Consider the following 25,454-nt stretch of genomic DNA (forward strand, 5'->3'; position numbering starts at 1 on the left):
TTTGCCCAATGGAATGATGTCTATTCTAGTTGATAGCAATTATCTAGCACTAAACTTACATATTTAACGTAATGCACATTGTCACCTCATCTAATAAAATTTCAGTGTGCATTTCAGAGCCATTGGACAGATTCCCTATTGTTTTGACTATTACTACTATTATAAGTATAGTAATGCTATAAGTATTACTATTTAGGGGTTAGATATGCATTATATCAGCAAATGTATATTCAGATAGAGTTCTAGAGGCTGATGTTACCATTCATTCAATCTTGGATCCATCTCTCAGCAATAAAGAAGTATATCAATTTGGAGTTCTGTTCTTCACACACCTTTAAGGTATTTGTTTTTTAAATTGAATACATGATACATCTGTCAGTTTCATTGACATCATACTTCCATTTACAATTGAGTTATCTCCTAAAATACAAGTTTGATAAATGGAAATTAGAGAGTTTTGTCAAGAATGGAAATAACAAATACAATTTCCCCAGTAAAGAAAATAAAAACTGTAAATCTGACTTCATACTTGCAGTTTCTAACTTTGTAGCCTACCTGGACTCCTAATGGCTATCAGCCATCTGCAAGATGACCATCTGATCAAGGCAATGATGTCCTATGCATACACAGTACAATCTTTCTGCAGCAAAAATTACTATCCTGTAAATTTTTTCATTACTGAGTTTAGAAAACAGGTACAGGACTGCAAAATGACCTGAAAGAAGCAGTGTCTGCAACAAAAAAATCATAACAATAACACACTACAGAAGTACAAAGAGTATTTGAAGAGATAATAGGGTTTTGTAAGGTATATTTGCTGACCAAAAGTCCTTTCAGCTGCTAATTGAAAAATTTTTGCATTCTTTTACAACTAACTTGCCAAAATTTTGGAAGAGACGATGAATAATGAAATTAATTCAGAGGAAACTTCATGGATTGAGAAAGATGGGAAGAAAATGTCTTCAAACAGGAATAACCTTATTAGAATTCAAATTTTTTAATGGATCAGTACATACAGGCTGGTAACTAGGGTAAAAAAGAACAGAGGACTTTACTACCTGGCTTTTCAGAGTACCAGGGTAGACATCACCACTAATAGTTAATAAGAATCTGTTATTAGTTTTTTCTGGAAGAGATAAAAGTACATAAAGACAAAATCTTATACCAGTAGCAAGACCCAATATTTAGAGCCTCTGAGTAGGTGAGTTGATGAGACAGAGGGAAAAGGGTCTTTTCTTTCAGTTCAGGACATGAGGGAACTTCATAGTAGCCACAGGAGTATTCTTTTGCAGTTTTAAGGTAATAGACAAAATTTTTGATTATAGAATCATAGCAGTGGGTCATAAAGGACCTTTAAAGATCATCTTATCCAATCTCCCTGCTATTTTTAGGAATATTTTTCACTATATCAGGTTGCTTAAAGTCCTGTCCAACCTAACTTAGAACACTTCCAGTGATGGGATTTCCACAACTTTTCTGGGCAACTCGTTTCACCATCTAATCATCCTCATTGTGAAAAATTTATTCCTAATGTTCAAGGCAAATCTACTCTTTTTCAGTTTGAAGTAATTTCTCATATCCTGTCACTACTTTGCTTTTCCTTACCTATGCACTGGTACTTATTTTGTTTGCATACAAGAGATCTAGGTGCTCTTCCTCTATATTCTGACAAGTTGAACTCTAGATCTAATGTTAGTAGATCATCATCAACTGCTGAGATAATTATAGAATTTATCCATGAAATTATTTTAAATTCAATAGTTTTGAATTTAGGAAAAGAAAAATAAACCATCTTCTTTAAAAAACAACAACACTATCTCCACTAATGTGGCTCAGATAATTGATATTATCTGTAGTGCTATAGAAGCTGGGGATAAACCAGTAAATTGGTATTCTCAATTTGTATTCACACATATCTCAGGATATATCGAGGTAGCTGTTTTGAATGTGAAACTGTACTGTGTACTCAGTAAAAAAGACTGAAGGCCTTAATAACAAATACCAGTGAGATCATCAGTACCCTTACATCCACAAGGTATTCTCAGAGCACTTGAAACTTTACATTATTTGTTGTAGTATTTTACGAAAATATGGCCAAATTATTAGACTCAGACAGACCATTTCTTCTGTAGATACCATTGTTCTAGAACACACGTAAGAGGAAAGGAATCGGTTACTTCTGTATATGTTCCTGTACAAATTCCTAGGCACCAAACTGAATGGAATTTTTTTGTGGAAGAGAAAAAAATGGCCATGAAAGGAGAGAAGAGAAAAAACAAACACAGTCCAACAGGGTTGCAAGAGACCCAGGAAACCAGCTAGAAATCCCCCTTCATAAAAAAAATCCATTTTCACAGTGCCTCCTATTTTTCTCAACTCACGTAGTCCGCACAGATTAAGGGCTTAAGAAGTTTGCATAGGGTGACTTTAGTTATCAATCACTAAGACTGGGTTTGTTGAAATACAAGCCTTACTTTCAAAATACAAGCTAACTTTGTATAAGTCTAGATACACACTAAAAGTAAGGTCTTTGATAGAAGGTGAATTTGAACATCTGAGAGTAAGAGTTGTTTCATGATGAGGCGTAGATGTATTTTAGCAACTTGAATTGTAGGTTTTGTGCATGTGCCTCATGCGTTCTGCAATTGTAGAATGTAGACACCTACAGTTTGAAGACATGAGTGGGTAGCAACAGTTAAGCAGATATATGTATGATGAATGTTATGGAGACACTTAACCCTAAAACAGCCTTAGACACCTAGATTATGACAGAAATACCTCTGTCCTTTTCCTTTCTTCACTTCATTGCAATGACCTTGTCTTTTTGCACTTCCACTACATTTCCATTTTAATTTCCACACTCTCATTTTCTTTTGGAAGTGTCTGTAAAATCTAAGGTAGCTAGAGAGCTTGTGCACACAACTTGAAGAAATAAAGGAAAAGGCGCTGTTTTCAATTTTGTGAATAGTATGTAAGCTGTATGATCTTCGTATTGACGGTTTCCTTAAGATGCTTGTTTTACAAGAGATTTTGTTCTGTGTTTCTACATTCTTAGAGTGAATGATGGCTACTATTAACAACAAGCCAAATCTTCTTGCTTCTGCTGTGTACCTTTGGAGTACTTAAGAAATACAATGTCATGGCAAAGATTTCTGAAAAAGATCAATAACATGTAAAATACTTCAGACTATTTTATAAGGAATAAGTAGGGTTTAATTAAGTAAATCGTTTGGAAAAAAAAAAAATTAATAATTTATGTATTCTACTTGTCTCTCCATAATCATAAGTCCCAGTATCTCTGTGTAGACAATAGTTACACAAAAAGAGAAAATGTAGGGAGGAGTTTTGATTGTCCAACTAGGAACTCAGATGTTATGGCATTTGTAATAAATGCTAACTCTGAACAGTGGTTAAGTGTTTTGCTGGCACTATTGTTTCAGGTTTTATTTTTCTCTCATAAATTTAATTTAATTCTTTTTTGTCACCCACAAATTCAGTCTGTAAATGCATTTTCCCCTAAAATTAATTTCTGCCACATAAGATGTTGAAACAAATTACTCTAAATGCTTTCAGTGGAAGTTGTGTAAGAGAGTTTCTAGTGCTTTAGTGGAGGGGTTGGTTTTTTGACTGTGTTTATACAGTACCAAGGAGATCTTTCAAAGTTGTAGTTTAAATGCAACACCAGAATACACATAATATGGCTTATTCTAAGTTTGAGGATTTTTTATGCAATTATACAATTTTCTTTCAAGGCAAAAGGTGACATGTTAATTCATATGTAGTAAAAAAGTGTCTGTATGTTTCTGTGAAGGGGGAGTAGGAATACAGTGGGGATTTTGCCAGAAAGACAATGAGAGAGAGCAAATTGAGGTAATGGATATTACATACACAAATGCCTACAATAAAAGTCACAGCTAGATTTATTTTATACCTTATCAGTAAAACTACTACAAGAATATTGATTTGATGAAATTTGTTAAGTAATTGGTTGAATTATGCAAATGATTAACCATAGAACATAACTAGATTTGGGAACACAATAAGATGCAGATATAGCATTAAATATTATAAGGCAGTTTAAAGGGAAAGTTTGGCCAAAATATAAAGCTCCAAGGCTCATGGTCCGATTTCCATATGGAGTTCTGTTTAATCTGGGCAGACAGAAAACCTTGGAAATAAAAATTATATATTAGCATAAAAAAGGAAATAGGGTAATTCAAGCAAAAAAATTCCTATCATTTCTGTATAACTTTGAAAGACAACATCCAGATCAAAACCTGCCTTAGTGAATATTTACAGTATGACTTGAGGATACTTCCACATAATGTCTGCAAAAATATAAAAAGGAAAGCCTCAAACGCACCATACCTTTTTGAGATTATAACTGCTTAAAAGCATGCCATTATTTACTGTATTTTATATAATTTCCTAATGCTCCTCCATTTGTTCCTGTGCGCCTTTTGTTTCTATCTATTCTCACTCTCTTCCACTGTGGGCAATGAGGTCCTAGACTCTCTTGTAAAAGAGATTTGTGGTCTACATTAAACAATTATCTGTGTTTTTCTTTCACAGCCTTTCTGAAATTCTACATTTTCAGGCTGCCTCTGTTACCTCTCTCATCACATCATAAACTCCCATGTAACTACTTCCTTTAGCACTGTTGTCTAGCCACTAGAGTTTGGAGTAAGGATTTTAGTTAATGGATTGTAGAACCCTGATTGTACTGTTGTGGATGTACTGATTTCAGCTGACCTACAGAGCTTTAGGCCAGTTCAGGGAGTGGTCATTTTGTATTTTAAATAGACTGGATTTATTGGAAAGTATTACTCCAGTCCTGGTCTGAAACCTGTAAATCTTTGTGGGATCACTTGATGTGAATGATTACAAAAGTATTTGAAAGTTCCTGTCTGTGGATCACATTACAGCATTCATAAAATACAGTAAATCTTAAATAGTGTAGAAATAAACATTTAAAAAGCCAGTATTAGAGTGAAATACCTTTTTCAGAGAGAAAAGACAGGATGTCTTCTCATCCTGTGTACATCTCTTCATATCCCTAGGCAATGATCCCCCTTCACAGTTTATGATCCAAATTAAAATTTGCTATAAAGTGTGACTAGCTGATCCCAGTCAGGTTGTTAAATGTTGTCTCTTATCAATAGATCATCTTGATTAAAAAGCAGAATGAATCATGTCATACCCACTCAGCAGAAAGAGATAATTTCTTTTACCCAGTGCATGAAGAGATTCACAAACATCTAAATTGCTGATAAGATATTTACAGTAAATGTATTTATTATTTAAGAGCTCTTTCTTGCCTTGTGTTTATTTTTTTCTTAACCTTTCCTTGGTACAGGAATAAATCCTTTTTTCTTTCTCTATTCTCTATAACAGATGCAAAAACAGTTATTACAATACAAGACTATTTTTTCAAATGAGAAAGATAAATACACATTTATCAGTCATAGGCTAGGATGATTTTGGAGCACAGTGGCAGTATTCATGGAAGAGTATGGCATACTATTTCTAAAACTTGCTGTTCATCCTGTACTTAGTTTATACAGCTGCAGATTATAGACATCTGAAGAAATATTCACATAGACTAAGGTGAGATCAGGATCTAAAGAGGTAGTTACTAAAGAAAGAGGCAAAGCCCCTGTCAGATTCCCAGTGACAAGAATCATGGTGACACAGTTGAAGCCCACTTTGACATCACTATGAGAACAACAAAATAACTGCTGATCCAAGCTATGTTTTTTGAGCTGAGGCTCTATACAGGCCCTGATGCTTATGGAGTAAGAAATTATGTTCAGAAGATGGAAGCAGATATAGAATTTCAACTTATTACACTTAAAAATGACAGAATGTATTTATATAAATAATACAGTTTTGAGTAAACAAATAACACTCCAGGGAGGATTCTCTCCTTTCTGGCAGGTCCTCTTACTCAACTAGGTTTGTCAGATTTTAAATATGAAGAACTAGGACAGTGTCAAACAGATTAAAAAATACACAACACGTTGCATATGCCAAGTTTTTAATGTTATGCTCAGAGTAACTGTGACGTAGAATTTCTCTGCACAGGTACAGGAAGTCCAATACTTCAAAAAAATCAAGTGCTCATCTCCAGTTCATCTGTGGGTATCTAGTAACTGCTTACTAGACACGTAGAATCTTGGGCATCTGTGCATCTAAAAGAGTATTTAAAAGAGTATGAAAATTAACATGAAAATCTGTTTCAAAGGGACATGTGATAGATCTAATCGCATAGTCCAGGTTATCCTTATAAGATTAGTTCTGAAACTGAACTAAGACCTCTAAACCACAGTGCTGTGTTTGAGAACTGATGGTCCTGGGACTCCCAATCCTTGTTTATATAATTTACATAAGTAGACTGCTGGGTCTGTAACCTCAATAGATTTTATTTAAGCATTCTGATGGACAAAGAGAAAACATGAAATTAATCAACTTTTTCAAAAGTGCAACATTACAATAGTCACTGACAATTATAGAACAGAGTAGTAAATATTTTGTGAGTGGTACAATCTTTTCACCACATGTAACAATAAGTCAAAAATTTTCTTTTCATAGTCCTTTTAATTCCATTTAAAATATTTTGAAAAATAAATCACTGAAATGGAAAAGTCCTGAAAAAATATATGATAGGGTAAAAGGAGGTTTGGCTCCTAATGGCTGTAGTTGCCAAGAAAAGAAGCAATGACAATAATAGATTTAAGGCTTTTATGCTTTTTATACTGATTTTTATAGTTGATTCTTTATTTAAAAAAAAAATATAATCGTCTGCATGCCCACACAAGCAACATGATAACATTTCCATTCATTTAAATATTATCCATCCATAACTTTCAAAATCTGTGGATCTTGTTGCTTGTCTCTCCACTGATACTCAGATAGATGCATAATTTCTCTGGTTTAGTAAGTAAAATCTTCAAAATAGAGAATTCAGAACAAACACCTTACCTTTGTTACTGTTCTTACTGCTCTCTGCTTCTAAAACTACTTCTACATCCTAATAATCCAAGGACTCAAGTATATCACAGAGGTGTCCGCAGGACAATCACTCTTTCATTTAAAAATTATTTCACCTTTTTGAAAATAAATAATATTAATTAAAAAAAATAAATCTTCAGGGTAGCAATGGTCTATGTACTTAGCAATGGTCTATGCACTTAGCAGTGGCCTATGTACTTAGCATGTATGTGGACTTTCACTGTACAGGAAATAGAATAAATATTGTTATTGTTCCCAACAAGTTCAAATTGTTTTGCAAATTGCCCTTCGAAGGAGAAAAATTGGCTTTAAAGAATAAAGAATCCTTAGCAGCAAATGAAACGTAATCTTTTTTTTTCAGCTTATGTATCTGTTGTTAAAATTTTCTTTTCATAGTATTTGTTAGCCATGTAATCCTACTAGATTTTTAGAAACTAAGTAAAATTTGGAGGAAAGGAAAGCATCTTTTCTGATTGTTTCTCAATATTAATAAACATATATTTGTAAGAATCTAGTTGACTATTGTTAAGTAATTATTACAATGAAGTTCTAATTTTAGCATTTACCTAAATTTTCAAAGTCAGACACACTAGGTAATAAGGTGTGAGTATGCAAATGAAAAACCACCAGTAATTTCCAGCTGCTATGGTACATGTGTATGGAGAGCTTAGCAAAGAGGGAAAAATAAGTAAATACGCTCTTTTTTGCTGCAAAAGGTCTTCAGACCTTACTCCAGTAACTAACATCACCTTCAACTTAATCTAGTCTTAATCTAGTCTTCTGTGAATATAAGACCTGATATTATCTCTCTGTGTATAGAATTTATTTCCTCACTTTACTGTCTGATATTACAGCCAGTAATAAAGATGTTCCTTTAATAAGCAGAGAAAAAGGTCATGAGTTCATTCCTCTTGAAGGTCATGATGCCTGTAGAGAAAAGAAGTTATTACACACCTAACAAAATTGCTTAGTTCTTCTTATTCCTGCAGGTTTCTTGCTTAGGTGTTGGTCTTCAGAAAAGAAAGGAGTGGGAGAAGAGAGAGAAAAAGGTGGTCTGAATTATGCCTGAAATGCTTAATGGTGGGATTCAAAACAGTATAATTAGAACAAGAAAAAAGGAAAAAAAAGTAACCATTATTCAGGTGATTGATAGAAAGTCAGTGGGGGATTAGTAAAGGCAAATTTATATGATTTTACATAAAGAAAAGTTTCCATTGCTTGTAGCGTGGGAGAAGATGTGCAAAATCCCCACTTACCAAAATGGCACCACATAGCATTTATTTTTGAGTTTCACCAGATTATTACAATCCACGCTGGCTCAGGGATACCCTGAGGGACTGGGCCCCATGGATGAACCCACAGTGGGGCAGGAATAGACCTAAAGTGAAGGTAACCTGTGGAGGAACTCAGGCACTGACACCCCCAGAGGGAGTGGGGCCCCTGAGGGGACCCTTGCCAGGGCAGGGTCACCCTGAAGTGTACAGCAGCCCATGAATACTCCACACTTGAGCATAGGAAATAATTCAAAAAGTGAGAAGCAGTGGAGGAAAAAAGATGCAAAGAGCAGCAGACAGACCTCTATATCTTGTATGGCTTATTAATATAATAAATAAACAAATCATACGGACATGTCTGGTTGACCAAATCTGTTTTGGCAACCAAATCTGTTTTTTCAAATGAGACAACACCTTTTATAAGCACCTCAAAGCAACACGTGACTCCCTTGACCAATCACCAGGAGGTACTCCAGTACCTATATCTACTGGAGTACATTTGGACTTCATGTCCCAGGATGCCCCTCTGGCATCCTTCCTAAAACCCCACTCCTACAATCTTGTGCTGCCCATTGCCTCTCCATAGGGTGTGAGAAGGACTGCATGTATTGTTCTACAAAAGTAAGGGAAATTGAGACTAGGAAGGGGGGAGGGAGAGGTGTTGGAGCAAAGCAAAACCTCAGAAACAAGGAGAAAAGGTGAAGTATTTTTTGGCTGATGTTGTCTTTGCTTTTTAAATACATGAGATCATAACTAAAAATTTATGTTAGTTAGCAATAGATCAAATGAAGTGATAGTCTTGGCATCAAGACTGCTTTGCCCATGGCAACTGAAACACTAGTTTATCATACTATTTGAACTAAAATAAGGTTTATCTGAGGGTTGGTTGGAATTCATGTTCTACCCAAATGGGTTTACTTATGCTTAACCATATGCAAAGTCCATATCTTTTGCTCAGGTACCAGTATGTCTCTCACACAATGCCATTTTCAATGCTCAGTTTATTTTCACACCGTCCCACCAATGGTTTAATGTACCTTTGTGTATATTGTTCATATGACATAAGTGAATATGTATGGGTTATACAGATGTCCTTCAGTATCATGTGCTTCTTCACCAATATATGAAGAGGAGGTCAATGCTGGAGAGAGAAAGAGACTATGAGGGCAGTAAAATCAATGAACTCTTTATTTAATTTGGATTGCAGGATGACCACCAGCTGTTACTGCATCAAATCAAAAGGCAAAACAGACACACAAAGAAATGAAAGAGTTTCCATGGGAACTGCAGTGAAGTACATGATGACAGAACTTTCTGTAAGTACAAAATATGCGGAATTGGCTTAAAAAAACCAAAACCAAAACAGAATCAGAACAAACAGCTAGGCTTTTCTAATCAGAATCTTATCAGGTGTACTTAGATACACTTTGAGCACCAAATAAGTTTTGTACAGCAAGTAATTTCCAGAATTCATAATATTAGATATTTTTTATGAGAGTATTGTATATGAATATATATGAAAGAGAGAAAATAGAAAAAAGCAATTGGAATGAAAATCTATATGGAAATTTACAGTAAATCTTACTCAGTACTAATTCAATCCTCTCGCTAATAAATATTATAAACCTAACTAGTTTGGAACAAAACTTCATTTAAAAAACATTTGCTACTTGCTGACGTACTACAATGCAGATAAATACCATCCTGAAAACTCGAGTTTAATGGTAGACTTAGAATTTATTTTGTCTTAACATGGCAAATCGAGAGAAAGCTTACAACTTATGTGTTACCTTTCTAACACACTATCCCCTCTTTAATAACTAGAACTTGAATTAAAGTAGTACTCCCTCTCCTCATACATAGTTGAAGGAGGTGAAAATCCTTTAAACCTGTAGAACTCTTAGATTAGGAACTTTTATTTTTTCTTTTGGATGGTCATCTTGCAGCATTGTACATTAATCGATATAGAAGGCTAATACAGCTAATCTAGACACAGAGCAGCTTTGTTATCACACTACAAGTCCAATAAAACAATAAATGAGAGAATATATGGCACATCTATTATTGCTTTCTAGATTATAGGAAATAATTGAAAAATATTGAAACTAAACATATTTTTTTCACATCTGTTATGATCTTACAAATGAATGTCCTTTATTTGTTGCAAAAATATCTGAGGAATTCCCTCTGTCTTTTTAAACAGGAGTTGTTTCAAGTTGTGTCTTCAAATATCTCTGATGTTTCTATTGTGTTTTACATAGCTGTTGATTTTTTTGAACTGGAAGATCCTTATTCTGTGATGAAGGAAGTAAGCTAGGATTGTGAAGCACTTGGTGGGGAAAGGAATTATTTTAGAAACAGATGAAAGAGACAACTGTATTTAGCCCCTAACACCTCTAGTCATAAAAGATTCATGGAATTCTTTGAGAAGAATCTCTGTTACTTACACCATATCTCAAAGATTTTGCAAAAAAAAGTTATCAGGTTGAAAAATTTCCCTTTATTTCAAATTGTACTTTGTTTTTCGAAGAAATCACATATATAAGTCACAGTTCTGAACTGCTTAATTCTTAAAAAAATTTGGGAACATATCAATCAGCTCAATAATTAGAAACATTTAAACTTAGAATCCTCACAGTGACAACAGAAAAATTGGCAGATATATAGGAAGTTTGAGGGTTCCCAGGAAGCATGAAAAGTTGGAGGACTTTTACTAAATCTTTAGTAAGATCTGGGAAAACACCACCTCTATTCCTTGGTTGAACATAGGGAAAGGTTCTTTCAACGAAGGGAACTGTATGGAAAAGGTATCTTTCATAACACAGTATGTGGAACAGATATATATGAAATACAGTCTTCCACTGAGTCATTTATAGCCACTCTCTCTTTAACTTCCACTGGTGAAATCCTGAAGTATTGAAAGTCCTTGACTATAACTCACAAAACTTCTTAAAGAAGTACAGATGAGAACTTACATTTGTTATTTTGCCTCCAGAATTTTTAGGAAATTGTACATGAAATAAATATTTTCTAAAAGTTTTTTTAGAACTGTATGGTTAACCACACAACCTTAGGACATACCGGTCTAATGGAAATTTGGACATTTCTTTCAGCTTCTGGTGTATCTACATCATCTTGCAATTATAGACTGTGCAATCATGTATATTTTTTTGTTTGTGCTGAGCATTTCCATATACCCAGCCTGGTCTTTATGATTACATATAGAATATGTTGATGGCCAAAAAATTGTGGGAAAAGCTTCTCAAAAGGCTGCAGAAGACCATCCTTTTGAATACCATCCAAATACTAATTCTGTGCTTCTGAACATTCAGTGAACAGAAACACTGAAGTATAATACCAGTATAGATTGGAAAGAATGAGGCTATAAACCTTTAGGAGTAAAATGAATCTGAAGGCCAGACTAAAATTTCTAAAGATCACTCTTTATTAAAGAAAAAAGACACTAATAAAAAAAAAAAAAAAAAACAAAACAAACCAAACCAAACCCAACCAAAACAAAAAAAACCCAAAAAAAACCAACAAAAAAAAAAAAACAACAAACAAAAACAACAAAAAAACCCAAACCCAAACCAAAACCAACCAACCAAAAAAACCAAAAAAGTCCACACACACACAAAAGGCTCACATTGAGAAACTATGCATTTTTTATGGGAAAAAACCCCAAAAGGTCTTTGAATTACAGAAAAAAATACAGAACAGAATTACTTTAAAATCTTTCTTCTTACATGTCCTGTGCCCATTTTCTCAATATTTCCTATGAGATATCAGCAGTCCTTAAGGCAAGAGGCAACCCTTTCAAAAAAGCCCCATTGATCTTCAGGGAGCTGTTCAGGAAGCGTAATTGCACAAATTGCAGGTCTTTGTCTCAGCTCACTGACTTTGTATTTCTGTTTGCATGTGATTAAGAAAATTCCTACATTGAATCTTTATGCAATTTAGTTTAAAATCTTTCTATTTTTTCAGTATTTCTATGACATAATTAAAACTGCCCCTTAGAACAGGAACTCCTTTTCTGTTGTTGTTATTGTCATTTTTACATAAAAACAAAAATATTAAGTGTGGGATTTTTATCTTGCCTTTCTTAATGAATATATACTACCAGATGTAGATTCCCTGGAATTCAGTGAAACTTTGGGTTTTTTTCTTTTAAAGGGTTTTTACTACTAACTAGGTTCAATATCTATACATAACCCTACTGTGGTCTTCCAAATCTGAGCTCTACCTGATTAGGAGACATCTGCAGTGAAAGTTTCTGCTAAAATTTGAGTCTCTTTGGTTTTTCAACTTAAATTTCTTAGACGCTCAGGAATACTTATGCATATCTATTTCATTTAGGGAAAGGTTTAAGTTTAATTTTTATCTAGAAAACCCCCTATTTTGTCATCTCAGATATTACTGTGCAACATAATCACAGAATCAGCCAGGTTGGAAAAGACCTCCAAGATCATCAAGTCCAACCCTTAATCCAACCCCGCTGTGCTTCCCAGACCATGGCACTGATGCCACATCCAGTCTCACCTTCAACACCTCCAGGGACACTCACTCCACCCCCTCCCTGGCCAGTCCATCCTAATGGCTGATTACTCTCTCAGGAAAAAATTACTTCCTAATATATAAGCATGATTTCTCTCTTGAAAGTTTTCAGCAAGCTGGTCAAATGAGGAAAATTTCATTCACATAAAAATAACAATACTTAAAAAAAAATAGAGGATACTTTGAAATAAATAAAATTTGTAAAACATTACTCACACTTCTTTTTTTTTTATATTGGCTAGTTAATTATATGTTATGGGTAATTTTCAACAAAAAATGACCACTATTCTATAAAGAAATATTTAATGAGTAAGACAGACAATCAAATGGTAATTTTGAATGTCCTACATGTTCCTTCTTTTTCTAAACCACTAGATTAGAAACAACCTAGTTTAGAGACTTGGAATGAGATTCAGGGAAAACATGTTTTCTTGTTCTGTCGCTGAATAGGCAAGCCTTAGTCAAATTAATTGTCTTCTCAGTGCTGCTGTTTCTGGGTTAAATGCAGAGAAGACAGTGACCTCATTAAAGTGGTTTGACTCACTAATGAAAACCTGTAGCTATTATTCAGTGTTGTTGTCATGAGGAAGTTTTGGAGAAAGCATGACATCTACCCTTCTGGAATAGCATGTTTTGCATGTACCCTAAAGTGCCTGCTCTAAAATAGATTATATGCAAAAGAATCCACATTATATTAAAAGCAGTTTTCAGAAGAGATGAACAAAGTTACATTCCTGTTCATTTCTAATGAAGTATATGAACTTAATGCATATTTTACTGTGCAAGAAGAGAGTGCTGCATTTATGGAAATAGTTGTCAGTGGTTAAACTATATACATCAACTATACCTATGTTCACCATGTAAACTTTTTTTTAATACTGCCTGAAGAAGGTACTATTTCTTATTCAGGAACATAAATAAACATCAGAGGTTGCTGAACCATAACTAAAGAGGCAATTTCAGTGTGTTGGAGATACAGGATCACTTTTAAGGAAAAGATAAGTGACTTCAATAGAGTACTAAGAAAAATTATAAAAAATAAAATACACATAATCATGGTTTCAGAAATAAATAAAACTTGAAACCTTATAATCTGTGCGTGACAAAACCTCATATGTAATATTCCTGATCACTAAATGGCTCTGATTTATCAGTGCTATGCAGTCACGGGAAGGAATGAGTCTTTTTAGTCAGTGTTATCCACCCCCCAGTTTTGATGTCTGGGAACATTCCCCCTGATATGGTGGTGGTATTACCCTCTGTTAACAGAATCCACTTTCTGTCTCTTGTTACTTTAGCAAAAAAATTTAAATGTAGTCATGAAGGGAGATCTGTTCTCTTCCCCTGGTTTATTTACTTATTAAACATAGTTCATGTAACTTATCACAGGGAATCTCATTCTGGTCAGGTACAGTGAATCTTTCTGTAACAGTATTTAGCAGAAAAAAAAAGAATACACATAAGAATTAATTGTTTTGTCCCTGTTTTATTTAATGCAGTTATTTGGTAAAGTAATAATCATGATGCATAGAATGCCAAAACCATTGAATTACCTTTATAAACTCTTCTGAGAATAAAAATTAATTTTGCATATCACTTTAAGATGACCAAACTGAAGTGTTTATGTATTTCTCACACAGCACACTATAGCAAGTCATGTTAGATCTCTCAGTACTCTCATTTAATCATTAGATTGTTCTTCCACGTTTATCTGGGAATTAGGAAATTCCCAGAATGACATTACAGAGCCAGCACTGTAGTCTTTTACGGACTTTAAAAATTGCTACTAATAATTTGATGCATTCATGTACTACTTCAACATAAGTGGAGATTTCCTGTTCTCAAACATCTATTCTTCACTTCTGAAATCTCTAGATAGTTATCTCAATGACCCTAAGGTACATATTTTTTCAACAGTGACCTAGAATCAACAATTTCATTAAGATGGTTGACATCAAAGATACACTGACATGGCTTTCAAAAGGGCTTTTGTGGGGGGGGTGGTATTTGGGTTGTTTTGTTTGTTTTCCAGTTTGGTTTTGGGTTTTTGTGCTGCTTGGGGGTTTTGGTTTTTTTTTTAAGATTAGTAACCTGAATTAAAGGTTAAGGTCTGGGAAGATGGGTTTGGAATACAGGTACTTAGAAAAATGTTTTGATGCTGGATCTTGAAAAATTTTTATTTAGGAATGTGTTCAATCAGCTTTAATTTTTTCTTGATATTTTACAAATACATCCAGTGTGAATACCTTATTAACTGCACATTTAAATCTGTTTTGACCACTTTTTTTTGTTTTAGTTTTGGTTCTTTTTTTCCGTTAAGGAGCTCCATTTTGCTTTGCAACCAGCTCTGAATTAGAACAAGTATACTCAGTTGAGTTAACACATGTGGTCATTATTACAGTGACCTGAGTAATTTTAATAACTTCACAGTCAATTCAACTTGTTCAGATTCCATTTAGAATTCATATTTTCAACTCTTAAAATACTTTTTAGTCAAATTGCATAGGGTTTATCCCATGGTTATCCCACCACAAAGAAGCTTAATAAACAACATTAGTTTCTCAGACAAGTTTCAGAACTATATTTTTGTATCTACACAATAGCCAAAATGCAATTGTGGTAATATGGGAAAATAATTCAGCCATGTGACAGTTTGCTTTAAACTTTGAAAACGTATTTTTTACCTATTCATATTTAAATATTAGAAAGCACAAGAGTCTCTTAAACTATTTGACATTTTAAATATGCAGAATTTAATAGCATGCTATTGGACATGTTGGTAAGATTTCAGGTCCAAATGCTTTTGATTACTTGGAGTCTAGAAAAAGAAAAATAAAATACTAAATCACAGGATACAAGTAACATTAAAGATCCAGGCAAAATAGGCAAAAGCTCCTAGAGATAAAGTTAAAATTCCAGGTTTTTCCACTTCAGTGTGACGGAGCTAGCATTGCCAAGTCTCACTTGGTGGGAATTCTTTTGAAGTCTCTCAGCATTGTATTTAAAACCTTTGCATTATACTTCCATTAGACAAGTAAAATCTTTCTCTGTGTCTTAAAATCTCACTCATATAAATAACAAGAGTTGAAGATCCCTGAAGCATTGCAGTACCTCTGTCTGGGAAAGACTCTGGAAGGGATAATAGTGACTTGAATGTAAACAATATATTCCATGCAGAAAGATCTCTAAGTGACAGAACAGCATGGCAAGGCTGCACAGTCTTTCAGAACAGAAACTGAAGAAAGAATGTGTTCAGTTCTTTTGAAGGCTTCTAAACTCATACCTCTCAAAGCTTCCATCCAGTTTCTATGTGTGCCTGTGGGCATTTCTGTACTGCAAAATTCAGGATCGACGCCATTCAAGTTTTTCTGAAAGAACCGTAATTCTTGCTAGTGTAGCATCAGGCAAAATTACAATAGATACATGTGGGTGATTTAGGTGGCACTAATTAGTACCACGCTGAGAGTACTCTCTAACTCTTAATTCAGACATTAACCCATTTGGCTTTGAGAAGATTTCACTATGCTGCTTGGCTTATTCTGGAATAGCTAATATGTTTCCAAATGAGTTTAAGGATAAAAAACCCCACCTTGATATTTGAAACTGGAGTAACTCCACTGGAAGTAGCTGCTCCAACATATTCTAGACTGTTTTGTGGAAGAATTTATATTATGCTGAAGGCAGGCAGAAGATAGTATGGAAAGGTCAATTACCCATTTAAATCACTGTGCCAATACCCTGTGTACATAGAAAGTAAAATGTCATGAGTTTCTTACAAAGGAATTTCTGGGAAAATAATAGATAATGGCAAAAGAATTCATCTTAGCATTAACTATCAAAAGTCAAACATCTCATGTAAGCTATTTTGCTTATTTGGTTTCCTCTATAATCACTGGAGAAACATAAACACCTAAGTCATGACCTAAGTTGTTATCTGTTCATACCTCTATTATTAGGGAGTTTAGTAAACTGCTTTAAGCAAAATGTCTAACTGACTAATGTTAGTGCAAAATGAGTTCCAGCTGTTACATGTTTTGGCTGACATTCTAATGCTAACTGACTGGTTTAACTGAAACTTTGTAATGTTAAAATATTAAAATGTTAAAAATATTGAAGTAAGGATTTTTGTTTCTCATTCACTGTTTGACTAATTGGCTTGTGACTGGTTTAAGCTTTAGACGAAAATTTGAATAATTTATGTGATTTTCAGTAATTTCATGTTCTTTAAGATTATTCAGTAGAAGTGGAGAATTGGTTTGATTCGTGAAACAGACATAGTGATGTACCTTTGATTCCTAAGATAAAAAACAACCCTGACTGAAGATGATCTTCTTGAGTAGCTCATTTTACTTAAGAGTCCTGGTCATATCATTTGGATTTATACCTGTTATTGAAGTTCCTTTGTGCATTATAACATGTCAATGTTTTAACTATAACTGTTAATTATATTAATTTCATAAATGGCAGACATTTTATTTGATAGTCACTAAAGGACTTTTTTCTAATGTATTATACCATAGTTGAAAAAAAGACCTGAGTATCAGATTGTTCACTATTCTTTTTCTTTTTGCTTAGTTTGTCACATGAAATGGGTCTGGGGCAGTATCTTCCTTGGTAGCTACTAGTCTGTAATTTTTTTTCCCAATTTAGCATAGAATTGAGAAAACCAGTTGTTTATTCACAACAAATACTGCACTAAATTGATATAACAATTAGAAAGTTGGTTAGATGAAAATTATTTGCTCATTGGAAATGGCCTTATCTTTAGATTTAGCACATGACTCATGTTTTCCCATATGTGATTGTTTCTAATAAATATCATCAAAATGGTAATAGTGCAACTCAGAACTGCAAATAAATACGAATATCTTCATGGTTCAGAACTTGGGTCTTTTGCAAAGATTTATGAATAAACTTAAGAATGTACTAACAATACAGTTTTGATGACAGACAACCTTTCATGAATATTTATCTTCCAATTTTCCAGTCATTAAAAATTTAATTGCTTCACAGGAACTTTTTAATCTTAGACAGGGAGCAGCACCATACAAGAAAGAATGTTTATAAAAAGGTTTATTTTTAGATTTCAGAATCATTCTGAAATTCGATTAATAAAAGCAAAACAGAGGCATGGATATAAGCACATTCCAATCAAATTCAAATTAAAAAATTATTTTATTGATGTATTTGTGAAGAGGTTTTTTGTCTTACTTTTACTGGCTTTAGTTTTTGTGACTGTCATGCAAAACCAGCTGCCACACATGTAAAGTAGACTTGATTCTGTGACTAAAGCTTTGTAAAAGTCTACACAGAAAGAAGAGAAGAAGATCTATATAACTGAGAACTGGAAAGACACATTTTAAATTATGGTATTTTGAGGTAAAAAATATGGAGACAGGAGAGTTAACATCAATATTTTTCAAGACTCACAAAAAAAACCTTTAAGTGAAAAAACGAAGTGCAGGAAAAGGTACAATTACACAGCCATACTGCTTGTAGGTATGGGAATGGAGGTGTAACATTGAGCAGAGGTTGATTTTGTTAACACTTTTGTTATAAACTAACAAGTATCTAGGATGTTCTACTGTATAGAGTACACCCAACGATGGGGGATCCAAACAAAACCTGATCAATTAGTCAGTAGATCTTGCATACTATTTGTAAAAATTTCCTGTCCAATATTTGTGTTATCTATAAGTGAAGTAAATTTGGCATATTTTTTGTTGTAAACAGTTTCTTTGGAAAAAATGAATGGCAAAAAAGCAAAGCAAGTGAAAGCAGGTTTTTTTGCATTTTCCAGTGTATATCTGAGGTTGCAGAAAGTTTCCCTTTTCAATATTAAAATGAATACAGGGTCAAAGAGTAGTGATCAAAAGTCCAAAGTGTTCCTGGAAGTCATTTATGAGTCACATTCTTCAAAAGTCAATGCTGTTTCATATCATCACTATTAAACTGCTGTCAAAACAGAATGCAAGTTCAGCAAGTTCACAGGTGACATCTAATTGGGAAGGAATGGTCAATATGCTGGGGGGAGGAGCTGTCAATTAAAGGGAGCTTAGCAACCTGGAGAAATATGTTGAAAAAAAGCCCAAACAAATAGCACATAGTAGTAGAAAATATGGGCAGACTTGCAGGAAAACAACTTTGCTTAATGGACATGAGTGTCCTGGTTGACAAGAAGCTGAATATTAGTCATCAGTGTGCCCTTGGTGGTAGCTGCATAGTAGAGCATAGTAGCAACAGTTCATTAAGCTCATTGAGGAAAGTTACTATTCCTTTCTATAATCAGTACTTTCTATAATACAGTACCTCTGATGTACTGTATCTACTTTTGGATCCTACAACACAGAAAAGACAGGCACTAACAAAGAGGAACAAGTCCAGTGGATGGCCACCAAGATGATCAGGACTTGGAGCATATGAGGAGAGGCTGAGACAGCTGGTTGTTTTCAGGCCAAAATGGAGTATCAGTTATGTTTTGAGGTCACTTCCAAGCTAAATTTTCCCATGAATTTATGAAACAAGCATACCCTCACCAAATTAAATAAAATGCAGGAACAACAACTATATTTATGTCTTTTCAACCATGGCTCTTTTGAACTGTTTGTGCAAAATAAACTCCTATACTTCAAAACACAACATCTGATAAAAAATTTGCCTTCCTGGGGGAGAAAGAAAGGGATGAGCTGCACCATGCACAGAAATACACAGAGATCCAGAGACTGCAGGTAGTAGGCTTGTGTTGGTGTCCGGAAATCATGAGGGGTATCAGAGCAGTTATTCATGTTATGGCTTTTAAGTTTTGAAATAGACTCTTTTTTGGTTACTAGTACACAAAATTCCAAATGAAAACTCTCACTGGCAACCTTCATGGTCACCTCTAGGTGGCTATCTTCAGATTAATCAGTTATTAGATATAGTGATAAATCTACAAGAAAAAATGTGTGAATACGGAAAGTTTCTGCTTTATAATGTCTGACAAAAATATTTTGAAGGAAACTTCTATATCAACCATAGTGGGAACTGCAATCAGGCTGTTTTGCAGAAAGAACATTTGACAAACTTAGCAAAAATTAAAACATCTTGAAAGCATCTCTAAACTACAGCTAATTGGCCTTTCAATCAGAACTATACTGAGGGGACTTTTGTGCTTTATTTGCAAAAAATCGAACCCCAAGGGTATTTTGTAACATTGTTTTCCCGCCCCATGAAGAGTATTATTATATTTAGAGGCACACAAGCAGTGTTCTGATTGCACTTTTGCATACTCATTCATAGTACAGAAATATTCTTTGAGTTGATTTTTGGTTCATATGAGTGTCTGTCATATCCGTAAGCAACCAGGTCACTAATAAAGAAGCTGGTATTAGTTTTTCCATAGAATTACAGAATATGCTGAGTTGGAAGGGACTCACAAGGATCATCGAGTCCAACCCTTACCCCTGCACAGGACCATTCCCAAGAATCACACCTTGGACCTGAGAGTATCATCCAAACATTGCTTGAACTCTGTCAGGCTTGGTGCCGTGACCATTTCCCTGGGGAGCTTGTTCCAGTGCCCAACCACCCTCTAGGTGAAGAACCTCTTTCTAATATTCAACCTAAACCTCCCCTGAAACAACGGCAGGCCATTTCCTTGGGTCTTGTCACTGGTCACCACAGAGAAAAGACCAGTGCCAGCCCCTCCTCTTCCCCTCCCAAGAAAGTTGCAGACTGCAATGAGGTCTCCCCTCTGTCTCCTCTGCTCCTGCTGAACAGATCAAGTGACCTCAGCCACTCCTTGTATGGCTTCTTCTCAAGGCCCTTCACCATCTTTGTTGCCTTCCTTTGGATGTTCTCTAATGGCTTAATGTCTTTCTTATATTGCGGTGCCCCAAACTGCACGCAGTATTCAAGGTGAGGTTGCCCCAGTGCAGAGCAGAGCAGGACAATCCCCTCCCTCGACTGGCTTGTGATGCTTTGCCTGATGCCCCCCAGGACACAGTTGGCCCTCCTGGTAATCATCCACCATATAAAGTTAAACCAGGGGAAGCGCCAGATTCTGCACCTGGGCTGAGGCAACGCTGAATGCACGTACAGATTGGTGAATGAGAGGCTGGAAAGCAGTGCCATGGAAAGGGACCTGGGGGTCCTGGTCAATGGCAAGTTGAATATGAGTCAGCAGTGGTTTTGGAATAGGTAGAGCTGTCTGACTTTTATTGTCTCTAATCCAGTACTACTGGCCAAAGCACCTGCTAATTTCGTCTATGTGTATAACAAAGTTGTGTAAACTGCGCATAAATCAGAGTGAAAACTGATTAGAAATTTTTAGCTATCAGAAAAGTGAGATTTTGAAACTGTCTTCTGACATGGAAGCCAGCTTAAATATGGACCTTGGTAAATTTACAGAGAGAGAATATAGTATGAATTGATTAAAGAAGTAGGGCAGTGGGCACTGTAACAAAGGAATTTCTTTCCTGACTTCCTAAATTATGAATATCTCTATTTCTATAATCTGCTATAAAACACTGATTAGAATTCCTGCTGCTTCTACAGGCACTTTGAGACAGATTAAAGTCTATATCTAAGTAAGGCACCACATTTGTTTGAGAACCTTTTTATCATTAACAGGTTGTATCCATCTCTGTGATTCAACAGGGGCCCAAACTATAATACAGAATGTTTTTCCCTTAAAAAGTAGCTAAAACTGTAAAAAAATTGTAGATTATATTTGAGTTGAAATAGATATGTTTATGAAAAAAAAGAAAAGTAATTTGATGTACTGTATGGATGTCTCAGTTTAAAGAGACTGTAGTGGTTTGCTAAGGAGGATGAGTTATGAGGTAGACCAAACTCTTCTCTCGCAGCAGTTGTAAATACGAAATTAAGAGACTCCAATCAAGGGAGTATGGAAAAAGGAAGAAATAACAACCCTTTATTAAAAGATATATGTTTATTGGCGAAAACAGAAACAGAACACAAAAACAACTAAGCAACAATCCTGTACCCAAAAAGTCCCCTTCAAAAAGGAAAGAGTCTGATAGTTCTCTGTCCTCTAGTGTGATTCTAATCACAGTTGGCAGAGGGCACTGTTGGGCTCTGGTGGTCGCCACATGGGGGCCTCGGATCCCGGGAGAAGCCGAAATGGAGATCTCCTGCCCCCAGCAAGGAGGGGAAGGGGGGAAAGGGGAAAGAAAGGTGGTTTCTTTCCCACTAAACTCACACTGTCTGCGGCTGGCTGTAGACAGGACTCCCCCTTTGTTCGTCAGTGAGCACAAACTCTACGATGAAATCTGTGCAGATTTGGCTGGCGACAGAGCAGACTGTAGACAAACCGAGGCTGGAAAACAGACAGATGACCAGGTTGAGAGCCAAACCGCCTCCGAGCTTTTCCAACACACCTTGCCCCTGTTAAGGCACAAAGTGAAGTGTTCCCTGTTTGTATGTAGAGATGGAGAAAAACTCCTCTCCCCTCCCTGCAGTTTTTTAGATGAGCTATTAGCCAGGAATGCAGGTCTGCCAGCTAGTTCTTTTGTATAGTTAATTCCCCCTTCCCTCTCCTTGTTCAACTTCCTTCTCTTACGGTGGGGCAGGGGAAAGGAAAATTTCTACTTGGATTTTTAGAATAAGTAAACCTGTGACAACAGAGAAGTTTGGATCTGTGCTGATTTTGATCAATGGGTTGAGCTGTAAGTCTTGAGTTTTAACACTTTTAGATAAGTTAAAGTGTTTTATATTTTCCTCTGATGTCTGGATTTGATCACATTTTTGTTTAAAGTTGCCTCTTGGAGGCAATAATTTCTGTCTTATAGCACAGTGTCCAGGTTACTCATTTACATATCTATATCCATCATGGTCTTGTAAATTGTATGGTGTCTATTTCTGAGATGGACTAAACTCAAAAGCAGTGGCTGAAGAGCTGACTAATGGCCTTACAAACTCATAGGACAGTAAGATCCAAGCATCAGCATACAAGGAAAACCCTTGCAATGAGTTATGATAGTCTGTATGTTTTCATAATAAGTTTGCACAAGTTTAACTTCTGAAAAAAACTCCCATGAATTTACTATAATCTAAAACTATTCTTCTTGACTGTTCCAGATATTGCACACAAGTACACTTCTTTCTTGCTTGTTTTTCCCTCTTACAGACTGGAAAAAGTTCAAAAATGATCCGTTTAAATGCATGTATAGTAAATCTCTACTCTACAATAAGCATAGAGTTAAAATTAACCCAGAATCTGATCCTGGAAAATTCCTTCATTTTGATGTGTTTCAGATCCAAATCTGAAGTTTTTGTTAAAGACCTATAACAAACAATAAAGTGTTTTGTACACAGAGAAGATGTACAGCCTTTTTTCCCAAATATTTATTGATGAGTGAAACTGTTCTCTCCACGCAACTTTAGAAATGTCTGTAGTCCAATTTTACTCCGCTATACTTACCGTATATGCTTGTAATAGACCTCTTAGGATTTACTGTGAAGAATGGAGATATTCTCACACAAAGATTATTATGGTAATGACCCATTACTAAAGCTATTTGGACAATCGTTGGATGTGCTTTCTCATACAGTAATCGCAATCAGCTACTACATGAGCTATAATTGGTTCTAGTCATAATATACTTCATCTTAAAAATGATATTTCAGATAAAGTTGATCAAATGAATCCTGAAAAGCCCTAATTCACTCAATTAAATTTAATAGGAAAGAAGATAGACTAGACTCGACTAGGTGTTGAAAGGTATATGAAGTTTATTGTAAATTATTGCCTTTCTCCACGTCTGTTAGGAGGAAAGGGTTAAAAGCAGAAGAATGGTGAAGCGGATGGTAGATCCACGCAAGTGATCTTACAGCTAGCAATGCCAAGGTCTGGAGAATAACAGTGTGGGAAACCCCATATATTGTGCCTACTGCTGTTTATCCTCTGTCTGTTCTGAGAAGTAGAATCTCTGTGTAGAAATAACGTAGGTGTTTGGGGAGACTTGGAGGCACTCTCATGGACATGCTTAAGCTCCCTATCTTGGGAAAGAGGAGATCTAAGGTCAGAGATCATAAAAACACAGGGGAGATCACAGCATAATGGTAAACTGTGTGGCGTGGGCCCTTGAAAATTGGTGCAAACAGCAGGCCCACTGCCAATCAGTATGGACTCAGCCTAACAGTGCCTGCTCTCCTGCTTGTGTGTGTAGTGGGTTTCTGTGGCTGGGTTTTGGTAGCAGGGGGGTGGCTACAGGGATGGCTTCTGTCAGAAGGTGCTAGAAGCTTCCCCTGTCCCGTGGAGCCAATGCCAGCTGGCTTCAGGACTGACTTCCTGCTGCTGGCCAAGGCCAAGCCAATTAGAAATAACACCTCTGGGATAACATATTTAAGAAAAGAAGATTGTTGAGCAGAAGAAATTCCAGCCAGGGAAGAACAGAGAGAGAACATGGGAATAACAATGTGGACACCAAGGTCAGTGCAGAAGGAGGGGCAGGAGGTGCTCCAGGTGCCAGAGCTGAGGCCCTGCAGCCCGTGGTGCAGCCCATGGTGGAGCAGCTGTGCCCCTGCAGCCCATGGGGGACCATCGGGGTGCAGAGACCCACCTGCAGCCCATGGAGGAGCCCATGCTGGAGCAGGTGGATGCATGAAAGAGGCTGTGACGCCGTGGGAGGCCCAGGATGGAGCGAGGTCCTGCGGCCTGTGGAGAGGGAAGCCCACGCTGGAGTAAGTTTTTCACAGGTAGGACTTGTGGCCCCTGTGGGGGACCCACATCGGAATAGCTCATTCATGAAGGACTGCACCCCATGGAGGAGTGACCCACAGGACAGCAGTTTGGGAAGAACTGCTGCTCGAGGGATGGACTCACGCCAGAGAGGTCCATCAAGGACTGTCTCCCATGGGAGGGATCCCCCAGGAGCAGGGGAAGGACTCCTCTCCCTGAGCAGCAGCAGAAACAACAACTGACCACAACCCCCATTCCCTGTCCCCCTGCACCACTGGGGGGGGAGGAGGAAGAACATGGAGGGAAGGAGGGGTGGGGGGAAGGTGTTTTTAAGACTGTTTTATTTCTCACTCTTTGGCTCTTATCCTGTTAGCAATAAATATAAGTATTATCCCCACTTTGAGTCTTGTTTTTCTGATAAAAATAATCAGTCACTAACTTCTCGCAGCTTTTATCTCTCATGAACTATTAACTGTCTTTTTTCTCTCTCCGCTGTCCAGTTTCAGAGGGAGAGTGAGAGAGTGGCTTTAGTGGGTACCTGGTATCTGGCCAGAGTGAACCCACTACACGTTTCTCTGCCCAGGAGTTGCTTCGGGATCCTCTGGTTAGTGAGGTAATGAAATAAATTACCTTTGCCTTTCAGACATAGTTTTGTAGTTGTTTCAGCTGCCTGCCTGTGTTAAATCACATGTCTATCACATTTATATATTATGTCTAATATATAAATTAAGTATATTATTTTCAACCCTTATTTTTGTTCCAAATATATTAAGTTCTTGCATTCCAACTGAATCACTGGGTTTTGTTCTGCATCCCTATAACAGCTTTCATGTAGTCTTTTGTCCAAAGAAGGGTAACAAACCTGGTGAAGGGTCTAGATGTCTTATGAAGAGTGAATTGGGGTTGTTTAGTGTGGAGAAGAGAAAGCTCAG

The 25,454-nt window shown here is 36.1% G+C and overlaps 1 long non-coding RNA gene across 1 annotated transcript; it reads right to left on the bottom strand.

Moving 5' to 3' along the window:
- Positions 1-1,647: 1,647 nt before the first annotated feature.
- Positions 1,648-22,364, bottom strand: LOC116788555. The gene is made up of 3 exons (XR_004357684.1): positions 22,282-22,364; positions 7,028-7,030; positions 1,648-1,658 (listed from the first exon to the last, which is right to left on the bottom strand). It is a non-coding gene; the product is annotated as an uncharacterized LOC116788555 (long non-coding RNA).
- Between the last annotated feature and the right edge of the window lie 3,090 nt (positions 22,365-25,454).

Source organism: Chiroxiphia lanceolata, chromosome 6 (assembly GCF_009829145.1).
Source record: "Chiroxiphia lanceolata isolate bChiLan1 chromosome 6, bChiLan1.pri, whole genome shotgun sequence".
NCBI classification, from domain to species: domain Eukaryota; kingdom Metazoa; phylum Chordata; class Aves; order Passeriformes; family Pipridae; genus Chiroxiphia; species Chiroxiphia lanceolata.